Source organism: Carassius gibelio, chromosome A2, assembly GCF_023724105.1.
Source record: "Carassius gibelio isolate Cgi1373 ecotype wild population from Czech Republic chromosome A2, carGib1.2-hapl.c, whole genome shotgun sequence".
In the NCBI taxonomy this organism is placed as follows: domain Eukaryota; kingdom Metazoa; phylum Chordata; class Actinopteri; order Cypriniformes; family Cyprinidae; genus Carassius; species Carassius gibelio.
Genome location: NC_068372.1, coordinates 10,502,744 through 10,514,545, shown reverse-complemented (window position 1 = coordinate 10,514,545; position 11,802 = coordinate 10,502,744). Strand labels below are relative to the sequence as shown.

The 11,802-nt window shown below is 36.8% G+C and overlaps 1 pseudogene; it reads left to right on the top strand.

The window, feature by feature from the left end:
• Nucleotides 1-333: 333 nt before the first annotated feature.
• LOC127939635 (mitofusin-1-like) lies at nucleotides 334-9,991 on the top strand (annotated as a pseudogene).
• Nucleotides 9,992-11,802: the final 1,811 nt, after the last annotated feature.

The following is an 11,802-nucleotide window of genomic DNA, read 5'->3' as shown; positions in this document are numbered from 1 at the left end:
AAACATACACTGAAAACTGATTAAACATGCCAAAATGCCTCAAACAATAAATACAATACTTCTCAGAAATGAGCTTTATGTACTCCTCATATATTTACAAAAAAGTCTAAATATATTTGAGCTATACTCCTGGAATCCGTGGTTTTATTATTATACAGTAGAGGGTGCTAGTACACATCTTATGCACACATTTTCTAAAAAACTAAAAAACGAAGAAAAAAAAACAAGTGAGGAAGAAAAAAAGAATTAACAGATACTAACACATGTAATCTAACACGATCATCTGACATGACACAGCATCAAAACTAATGTTATGGAATAAAATGTTGAACAATGAAGAGGTAATCATTTCAGTTAAGCTTTGGGGTGTTGATCGGCTCCGTCTACGTTTTGATTATCATTCTGAATCTAATTCATAGTCTTTTTTCAGCTTTTTGTTCAAAATGTTATTTCTTTATTTTTTATGTAACTTGTAAAACAGTAACTTATGTAACTTAAAGTGTTTAAAAAAAGAATGCATGAAGCTAGAATAAAATATTTTTCATTACAAGCAGATACCCTGTTCTTTCTTTGGATGTTTTGCATGTTCAGATATTCATATAACAAAATATATACAAATTAAAACCTAAATAGGGACATAGTAGTACACGTACAGTATGATGTAAAGTTCACTAAACTAGTAGTTTACTGAGACTATACTTCAAAGTGTGCAAAGTATTTAATTAGTAAACTAAACTAAAACCTTGGCAGATACATTAACTTTGGCAAGTATCTCTACAAGGATTGATGTTTTGTGAAGAAGGATAAGTGAAAGCACTTATGGATTCTTGGTATCATATGTGCTAAAATTGCTGAAATGAAAATCAGACATCAAATTGCCTGATCTAATTAGCAATAAAGAATTAAACATGATGTGATGTTTGATAAAATATTAATAACTCACACTCGTCTTCTCACTCTGCAGCCCAGGAATAGATGTCACATCAGAGTTGGACAGTTGGATTGACACGTTTTGTTTAGATGCTGATGTATTTGTGCTTGTGGCCATCTCTGAATCTACTATAATAAACACTGTTAGTAGAGGGAGTAACTAATCACTGAAAAAAGTGTGTCTGTAGTGTTTTAATTTAAATGCTTTGCTGTTTTTCTTTTTATCTAAATGCTTTGTTTTTATTTGTTTCATTCTACATTGAAAAGAGAACCACTTCTTCCACAAAGTGAATGAGTGCATATCAAAGCCCAACATTTTCATCCTAACTAATCGTTGGGACACATCTGTCTTAAAGCCAGAGTATCTGGAAGATGTAAGTTTTATTACATATGAATTATAACCCATATTTATTAGCCACAAGTGATTCACCACATGAAACTGCTGCAAACAATGCAGATTGTTGTATAATTTATCATTCCTCCTTCATATATTTCAGATTTATAGGTTCAGAAATTTGAGTGCTTACACTTCATAATTTCCAATGTTTTTCACAAACATAATACAGTGCTTCACAGTTGAGAAGGTTTTTTTGTATATTCACATATAAATAGATATGAAAATATATTGAAAAAGTTTATGAACTATACGTTTATAATGATATTAATTAAAGTGTATCAATGGAGGGGTAGTTCATTACTTCATGCTTTTTTAGTTGCTAAAATAACACATAGATCGCTGTGTCAGTTTCTTAGTGGGGGAGCTAAAGGTATTAGACCTTAACAAGGCACCTGACCGCATCTTCTTTGTCTCTGCCAAGGAGGTGTTGAGTGCCAGGATTCACCACGCCCAGGGAATGCCAGAGACTGGTAGGCTCCACTGCTTTGGTCACACAGTACAGAGCTTTCTGCTTTTGACACTGCTCTGGAGGAAGACCAAGAAAAACTAGGCTTATTCAAGTTAAAAATGAGTGCAACAACCATAAAACACTCTTAGGCAGATGCTAATAAATCTTGGAGTGGCCCAATGATATTGAGAATGTTGTTTGAAATACAACTTTAAGTGTGAAAAAATGATGCTCCATCACACATATTAATTTCATATTTTATATATTGGTGGTATTATGGAACCGAAATGGGGCATGTGCTTTTTATTTAAAGGCAGTGCTTTGGCCGAAGGATTCCAAGAGTGACTGATGGAGTTCCAGAGTTTTGAAAGAACATTTGATGTGAGAATGTGCTCAAACTGTGGTGACTGGCTCCAGGATAATCACTGTCTGACAGTGAGGTTAAAAACAATGAAGATTAAGAGGAGCTTTGTGGAAAATGAGCCTTAGTCCTGTCTGTATGCTGTTTAGACTAGAAGATAATTTATGACAGCTTTACCCAGAAATGGTGTGACGTGATGACGGTCTCCTTAAGCAAGCTGGTTTGCATCGATTCAGGCCATGGGCTGCTGGCTCCCAGATGTGTGATCTATTTGGTATACCTCATATATTCCATGAAGCCATTTCCATAGTGGCAATCACTGAGCCAAGTTAGCAAATTTGAATAGGTGAGTGTACTTCACATTCTGGGGATCCAGGGATGAAAATTCACAGTAATTTATGATTGCATTAATAGATGGTCTGTTGTGATTCAGCAATATGAACAGTCAATGATGAGAATGGAAAACGTCACCCATGTTGATAGCGTAGATAAAATCTTGAAATCTTATTTTGATTATTTGCAATCGTGACTTGATTCCTGATAATTGTGGTATAATGATGACTCAATAACACACTTAATGGACACTCCAAGCTCCCAAAAACAATATTTGGTACCACTTTTGAACCAAGGTTCTCTCAGTCAGTGCAAAACCAGTTTGTTCATTAGCATGGTATTTTTGTTGTTGTTACAACTGGATTATTCTGCTTTTGAACATCTGTAAATCCATAGTGTTCTCACTTGAAGATCATGAGGTTCTAATGGATCGGCTGGAGTCTGTGCGAAATCAACTCAACTTCCTAACCAAGAACATCAAAGACAAGATAAAGGCCATCACTGACAAAGTTGCTGACAAGGTAAGCTCCAAGTTCTGCCAATACCAGCATAGATGGAATGTCACAAAGTGCATGGATGCTGCTCTGGCCCAGCCCCATTAGCCACTTTTCCCCTGTCTGTCCAAAAGTGTGTACCAGGGCCAGCCAAAAATAAAAGATTAAAAGGACTATGTTTACTTTACATTTAAGTATATATGTTTACATTTTTTATTCAAGCTGTTCAACTAATTTAAGTAGTATTTTGTAGCTTGGTATAACGCATGTGAGGGAAACAGGTCAATTTATCTCAAAGGGAACCATTTAAGATTTTAAAGGGATTTGAACAGAATCACTGTTTCAAGGCTGATCACCGAGACGCCCTGCGATTCACTGAACGAGCCGTTTAACATCGAATCTGCACTGGATATTAATATCCAAACTATAGTGAAAACTTAATTAGCACAGTACCAAGATCGGCAGTTAAAGACATTAACTTGTAAGCAGAAAACACAAGATACTTATCTTTTCAATATGAATAAGGCTTTATTAGATACATCTAAGACATATAAACTAATCTAACACATAAGCACACGGACTCACACATTCACACAAGTTGCAGGAAGATAGAAAGCATGCTGGAACCGCGCTCAAAGAATGCTAACAGTGATGACTGAATGCAAAGCTACAAGCTTAAAGCCGGCATGACTGATAGCAAAAGCTAAAACCAAGCTAAAAGCAAAATTGATGATGTCTTTAGTATTTATACTGGCTTTTTGGCCACACCTCAAATGTTGTCTTGACCAATTAGATATTGTCTTTGCTCTGGGTATCATAAATCATATGTTATCTTATCAGGCAAGTGGTCCAAATTTTCCCGCTCTTGCAGGGTATAATTTTGGACATGATTTCTATAACAAGAATATTATACATTTGACAAATAACTGATGGTCAGAAACATCATAAGCAAGCAGATTCAAACACATACATACTAAACATGAATATGAATCCTTAAGCTATCCAATAGTTATTAAAAGACATACACAATAGGTGATTATAAACATGATAGTCAAATGTGTGGGTTACATATAAATGAATATGGAGATAAGGAATGGACTCATATTCATTTATAAGTCCTTTTGAGTTCATTTTGGTCCATTTATATCTAGAAAAGACAGTTTCTGTGCCATTCTCTGACATAAAGATTTCTGTGGAGACCAGAGGTTAAAAGGTCCCCTTATGAATTTCAGTCAGGTTCTGCTAGGTAGGGGGAAGTCAATCCAAGGATCTTGTTTATTACTTTAATGGGTTTACATGTGATGTCCGGCGTTGCATCTTGATTACTTGCCCCAAATTTGACAATCTCTTCTCCAAATTGAAATTGTCAATAATTGTTCTAGTGGTGTTAAAGTTGAAAGCTGTTATGTGAAAGAGTTGGTTGGTTGGTTATCTTCTGACTTGTGGCACTAGGAATGATTTACAACCTCCTGTTGCCTTTCTCAGGAATTCGGCTCGTGTTTCAACCACAGTCCTGATCGACTCTTTAATTTGCCTGGTTTGGGTCTGATACGCTACACGTATAAACAATGATTTGAAACAAATATGATGTTATTTAATATAAAATTATGCAGATGGCACTCTGTGGCATGGCAGGAATTTGATGAGCGTCCTTAGTAGAAGCTGGGCAACACAGACAGACGCCGAATGACGCCAGTGTGCATACACCCATAGAAAACAATGTGCTCGAATTTTAAAGATGTGGTGCGATGCCGCCCTGTGCTTCTCATCCGCTGTGCGACCCCCTTAAGTTTACCAACATCTCTGTGCATAGATGCATTCACTCACCCATGGTGGACCATTGCTCCTGGTTCCTGGGTCTTGTCCACTTTAACCATCCATGGATACTATCTTGTTCATAATTGGGCCAGATACAGAAAAGAAAACGTCTCAGGTTAGATGCATAACCCATGTTCTCTGAATCGAGACAAGACCCTGCATCTGCTGCCGAGCATTTCATGCTGCATACTAGAGGCATTTTTTGCATTTTTCGAGGTGGTGCCTGCATGATTTTCTGTGGGTATTCAGACAATTAGGACACACAGAGGGCATTCCCATTACATCATAGCTACTCAACAATAATGTGAACATATGAAAAATAACATGGGTTACACAAGTAACCAGAGATTTTGACACATTAGCCTGATAACTTTAAGTGTAGGCCTATTGTTTAACTGCCACTTAGGTGTTAAAAGCTGCAAATGCATTTTAGCCGTATACGCTGCAGCGGTACCTCTAATGGTCAAATACTTATTTTGGTTAAGTATTGTCTGTATCTAATATTTGAACCTCATGTTTCATGACAGAAGAGATTTGTTGCCTTTATGTTCTTGTGGATGAATTCTGCTCTGATTTTGCCCCTGCCTCAATTTAGCTCTGTACAAAACTGTGAGTTTTTTTCTCTATTCATATTAAAGTCAGATTAGAAACAAAATCATTAAAAATGAACTTTGAAGTATGACACATATTCCAAAGAAACCCAAACACATGAATTTGTTAAGCAGTGCATTATGGGAACTATCAAGTTCTGTTCACTGATTCATGTCTAGAGAATTACCTTTAAGAACTGTCTGTGATGGCAGTGATGTGTCTGTGATTAACGTTACAGCAATGATAAACTGGTCTCTTAATGGCCTAGAAACTCAGACTAGAAATATTGTTCTTAATTTGACTAATCTACAGGCTTTTATATAATAAATAATAAATTATGTGTAAGTATTTAGCATTACATACTTTTACACAGAATTTATGATCATATTATTTTAGTATTAATAGTATGCACCATTGTATCTTTAAACAGAATTTGAAGAGGGTACAAAGCTGTGTAAAGGCCTGTAGATTAGTCTAATGAAGAACAATATTTCTGTGCAGCATTATAAATGCACGTTACTAAGATAGCATAATTATTAAAAATGGATAGTTAAGTGGATCATATAATTTGAAAACTGTATAACAGAAATTCAGATCCATAGACACACTGAAAAAAAAAAAAAACCTTAACCTGCAAATTCATCTGAAAATCAAAACTGAAGATATTAAAACTTGTTTCACTGCATATAATTAAAATGTCAATAGTCAAAATAACAGAATAATTAAAGGTGCAATAGGAGTTACTGGAAAATGAAAAAAATTGTATAACTACTACAATACCAGGAAGGAAGACCGGGTTGTTGATGTTTGTCTGCCATTCTAGGTCTGTCTGCACAGCGTGCATGAATGCGCTAATTACATATTCTGTCTGCGCAAACAGAGTGCACAGAGGTATGACGATACATACGTTGACAGGCAGGTAGGAAAGCTATTTAAAACGCTCGGACCAATAAATACAGATAAATAAATTTAAACCACTTACTTAATGATTGCTATCAGGATGTGAAGAGACTTTTGACCAGTATAACAAAAATGTTTCTGAAGACAATCACCTATTTCACCTTTAAAGGTGCCATATGCAAAAATTGAGGTAAAAATATCCATAACATGACCTACACGCATCAAAAGAATGAGAAGAAATAAGGGCGATGATGTCATTAAAAAAATGTCAAGTTATAGTGCTGCAGAGATATCAACCTTAATTAGCATTAGCATTACTAGCCCTGGCTCGACAGGTGTCGTAATACCAGTTTCGGCCATGGGAGGCGGTATGCGGGCAACATAACCACCAGCCAACCTGCAATACACTAATAACTCGCACGGCTTGTCGGCGTGCCTGACAGAGAGAAATTATGGCTCAAGCCCTTGGCAAGAGACCACCACCTGCTACAGGGAAACAACCGCGCTCGGAATCACAAATCAAATCCGATAAGAAAAGGAGCCGAACCCGAGTAAACATCGGCACTGCTTTTAATCGCTGGAGACAACTGATGGACCTCAAAGAAATGAGGTTCGACTCTGAACTTTCAACATTTCTTTTCGATTGGTAAGTTAGATGCTGTTAGTATTTCGCTAGAAGTTTGTTTTATATGTTTGTGTATTTGTTTTCGGGAAGTTATAACATAGAAATGTATCGAAGGCTGTTCGATAAACGTGCTAATGTTAGCGATGGCTAACCGTAGCTGCGTTTGATAATTAGCTAGCTATAACTTAACGTTACCCATTTTATTATATCATAACTAACCTGCTCTGTCTAGTCTGTTGGTCTCCGTGTCCTCTTTGCTTCGTGGTTTTTCTGTGCGTGAAAAAACTGATGTGTGGCGTGAAAGCGTGTGAAAAGAGTCAATTGTGTGTGTCTCACGGTGAATGCTTGAGAGTTAGCACATTACTTCCCAAGCAGAATAAAGGACAGGTTGATTATTGCTGTTTAGCGTTTGTATTAATCTATGATGTGTCCCTGTTTGCGTACAAGGACATAAAAAATAAATTCAAAGTGATACGTGGAACAAGGTGTCTGAGATTGTTCATTTTAAGTAAAGGATCATAATATTTCGTCCACAACAATATTTAATGAGGTTAACTTATAACTCCTTGTGGGTAGTCTGCACGAGATCAACAAGCTTGTTTGCTTTGCGGCCGCTTTAAATACAAAATAAGCATTCGATCTACGTTAGAGCGTCTGAGCGCTCACAAATCTTTCTGCAGCGTCGTGAGCAGAGCGGCAAGAGCGATTTTTGACGCTCTAGACGCCGGCGGTGTGAACGCACAGTTAGATTTCGGCTATGGCTGTAGTGTTGTTGTGAAAGTAGGGGCGGAGCATAGAGACTATGCCGTTTCTCGTTTGTTACTCTAGAGTAGACCAATTCACTTTATTGAGGCATATTGCCCCCATCTGGTATGGAATGTGGAGTATGACTTGATTTTTTTTGCCAAACATTACAGATGGCACCTTTAAGTGTTAATATCTGGTGCAGTTTAGATCTTCAGTATTATTTTCTAATTGACATAAAGACTCTTATTGTGATGGTTTGCATTTTGCAGAACCTCATGGCCTATGTGGAGGAGCGAATGGTGAAAATGGCAGTATAAACAGCTGTGTGCGGTCATCTCAGAGAGACATCATGGGTACACACTCTTGCACAGTTTTCACATCAGACATAAAGTCTCCAGTAAACAAGCTTTCCCTGGCAAAGGATATTTTTGACTAAACTGCGTCCTCTGCTGCCCCCTGCTGCCCGAGGTATTCAGGATTCAGATCAGTATTACTTATGACCTGAACTTTGCCAGGCTCTTTGAAGACTTTGTGGAGGACACTGACTTTCATTTCTCACTGGGTCTTACATTCTTAGTGAACTGTTTCCTGGGGCCTGCTAAAGCAAAAGCTTTGAGTCTATTGGATCAAAAACTGCAAGAAACTGTCCAAGTATTTTTGTTTTTATCACTTGTTTTAATGATCTAATAGCCAACACATTAAACATAAATAGGCTTGAAAAGTGATGTAATATGCTTTGTCCACAGGTCACCTCTTCCTCTGCTCCCTTGGGAACCCAGGCCCAGAAGGAGTTGGCTATCTCTATGACATTGCAGAAATGGTAAGAAATATCAGATTAAAATCATTTAAAATCAGGAAGTGCTTCAGGTCCCAAGTTATTTAAGTTCTAAAACATCCAATATAAATACAGTAATGTCAAATATACTGGTGTGGTGCCATTTTTAGGCAGGTGTGGCATTCTGCGGGAGTGAGGGTTATATTTCTCTCTTATATATTAAACTGCATCATAAATCAATTTTATAAATAACACCTGTAAGGTTGCGGGCAGGTGCACAGAGAAGACGAATGTGTAAGAAGAGACGTGCACCTTGCACATTGATATAACTTGCTAAATTTCATAAATCTGCCTTTTCCTCATTTTTGTCCTTTATCAAAGACATCTGGTAGTGTTTCTCTAAAAGTGTGCATGCTACGGTTTTCCACCCTAGAGAATCTTAAATGGGATATCCTGGGAATTGCTGTTATGCCCTTTTGTAAAATATGGTTTTTAAGGTGCTGACACAATCATAGATAAATTGATGTCAATAGTGTTGCTATGTTTGAAGCACAGCTCACAAAGTTGTCACTTTCAAAGTCAGACAATGCAGCTTTCTGTTGGTTAATGCAGGAAATCTGCATGTCCAAACTGAACCCACTGTGAAATTGGTGTCAGGAAAATGTTTCGCCTCACGCAAAATTTATATTTGCATGGATTCCTATTGAAATGATTAGGAATTCTCAGAGCAATGGAAAATGTGTCTGCAGTTATACCAGCGTCATCCTTTGAAATATTGTGAGGGAAAAAACAAGGTTAATTGTCTATTGTCAGTAGCGTAGGGAAGTACGAAGCACCGCTCACACTGAAGTCACTTTCAAATTCCATCCAGAATATGCATGAGGGGAAATCGTTTACCCATTAATTAGCAAAATTCACAATTCCTATTAATAAGCACATTGATTCCTATTGAAATGACTAGATTTTTCCAGCAAAAATTTGCCAAATACTGTAATAGTAAATATGACTACAAATTTATGCTACAAACACCATATGGATTAACAGCAGAATCCTAGAACTGAAGCATTATTTCTTAATCTACTTTTTGAATTCCCACTGAAAACAAAAATGTTCCAGCATTGACCCTTTTATCCAGATATTTACATCTGTCTTTCAACAGAAAGACATGAACTTAGTAAAAGGTAAATAATGTGACATTACCTACCTTTCCCAGCTCTTAATCATGGCAATGTTGAATTAACGTTTCATCCACAAGATGACAACTCAAAAAACAACACTCCACTTCACTGACCTGCATGCAATATTATTGGAGATGTTTGACATATTGGTTTATATGATCTGTAGGATGAGTGTGTGTGGGCGATGTGTGAAGGATAGGCCTGACTGTGTTCTTGCATAGAGATGATGGCCATCTTTGCCTGCATGTGCCAACAGGTTGACAAGAGCGAGATGGAGCTTGAAACAGAGATCCGCAGACTCAGCGCCTGGAGAGTGTCCAGAGACACTCCAAAACCCTCAGGTAGAACAGTCTTGATGTATGTGAGAGAGGATGACAGCTCATACTGGAGATAATTACCTTTAATTGAAAGCAAATCCTTGTCTATTGTTAATTCTGTAAAGGTGGGGCAGCATCACAGAACAGCATTTCATTTTCATTTGATATTTTTCTCCATTACAAATTGCAATTGTATTTTATGCTACATCTTCAGATTAAATCTGATATAGTTTTAAATATTAAAAATAGTTTTGTGTTTATCGCAGATTAACATAAAAAGAAAACTCTAAGTAAGCCATGTGTAAACTGATTCCTCTAAGGCATACCTCATCAAAGCCTGATTGAATTACCTTATCTGAAAATCTAGATCAAGAAGTGAATTTATATAGATCCAAAACAACCTTTAATTCTAAATCTATTTTTATCATATAACTTTAGTTAATATAACTTTGTTGTTTGATCATTACAAAGATCTGCAAAGTTACAAAGCTCAAAGTGTAATTCAAAAGGAGATATTCTTTTGAACAAATCACTTTTCAAAATCTACAACAAATGACTCTTTTGGACTACAATACATGTTTTCTGGGGATTTGTAATATCTTTTTTGTGATATTGCACGAGACCTGGTTGAGCAGCAAAAGAGAAGACGAGTGTTATCCCTATGTCTGAGACACGCTAGCCTTCCCACGGCAGACAAGCTTAGAGTGGTTACAATCGTCCGGGTTTAAATCGCACTTAAATTGATTTAATTGATACATTGAAGCTTGCAGCAGGCGGCTGTGGTAAGGAGCAAGACATTTCCTGACCAGGCACCGAGTGGAGCCAATGACAACACACACTGGCACAGCTAACCAATCACAGCACATTTCGTATCTCAGAAGGCAGGGCCTTCCTTTGATACATAGACTATTTCAGCCGTTCATGCCAGACTGGGAGGAGAGATTATGTAAAATATGTGAAAAAAGTTGCTACTTAGACATGGTACAGTATATGAGGCAGGTCTCTGAAAATATTGAGCATCCGAACAACTCCAAAACATATCAGTACTGTCTCAATCAAAAGTATGAGTTTGTAGAGCTGACTGACGGGAAGGTTCTGGAAATTCATCTGGAAAGCTTACCTTTTTTGCATTTGTCATTGGTGACACAATTAGTGCAGAAATCACACACTTTAGATTTAAGTGGTCTGATCCAGTAATATATTTTTTTTCCCCCAGGCATAAAGCCACTGATCTGGAGTCACAACTAGAATCTTTTTCAGCACAATATCTAATCAGATTCAACATTAACTAGAGCAGCAAGAAACAGTGGATGGTTAAGACTGTCCTCCAGTGTTCAGTGCTGGAACAACACAAAGCCTGCTGAATGAAAAATTACATGGAATCTAAAACACTTATATCAGTCCAATATTTCAGACAGCCTAAGGAAATCAGATTTCTTAATGACAAACACCTACTTGTAGCAAATTTAGTGTAAACAATCTCCTTGATGAAAAGCATTTATTTGTTATGACAACAAATAGTAACAGATGTTACTGCCACTGTACAAAAACAAATAAATTATGTTTAAAAATAAATAAATAAATAAAATATAAAAAAAGGAACCCACAGCAAGAGATCTTCGTTTTCTGAACCAACATGATGCAAATAATACAAATCTGTTTTCAATAAAGCATTTACAGAAAATTAGGAGGAGTGTGTGTTAGAATCATGAGGCAGTTGTCTGCTGGTTCAGTCCATAATACACACACCAGTGAGGGACAAAAAATTCAGAACTCAGAATTACTGAATAACTGAATTAAAAACAAAATCATCTTGGCTCTCATCATAAGGTCACAGTTAATGCAGGACCATTCAGATAGTTTTGTCCATTACATCAGTAAGGATAAT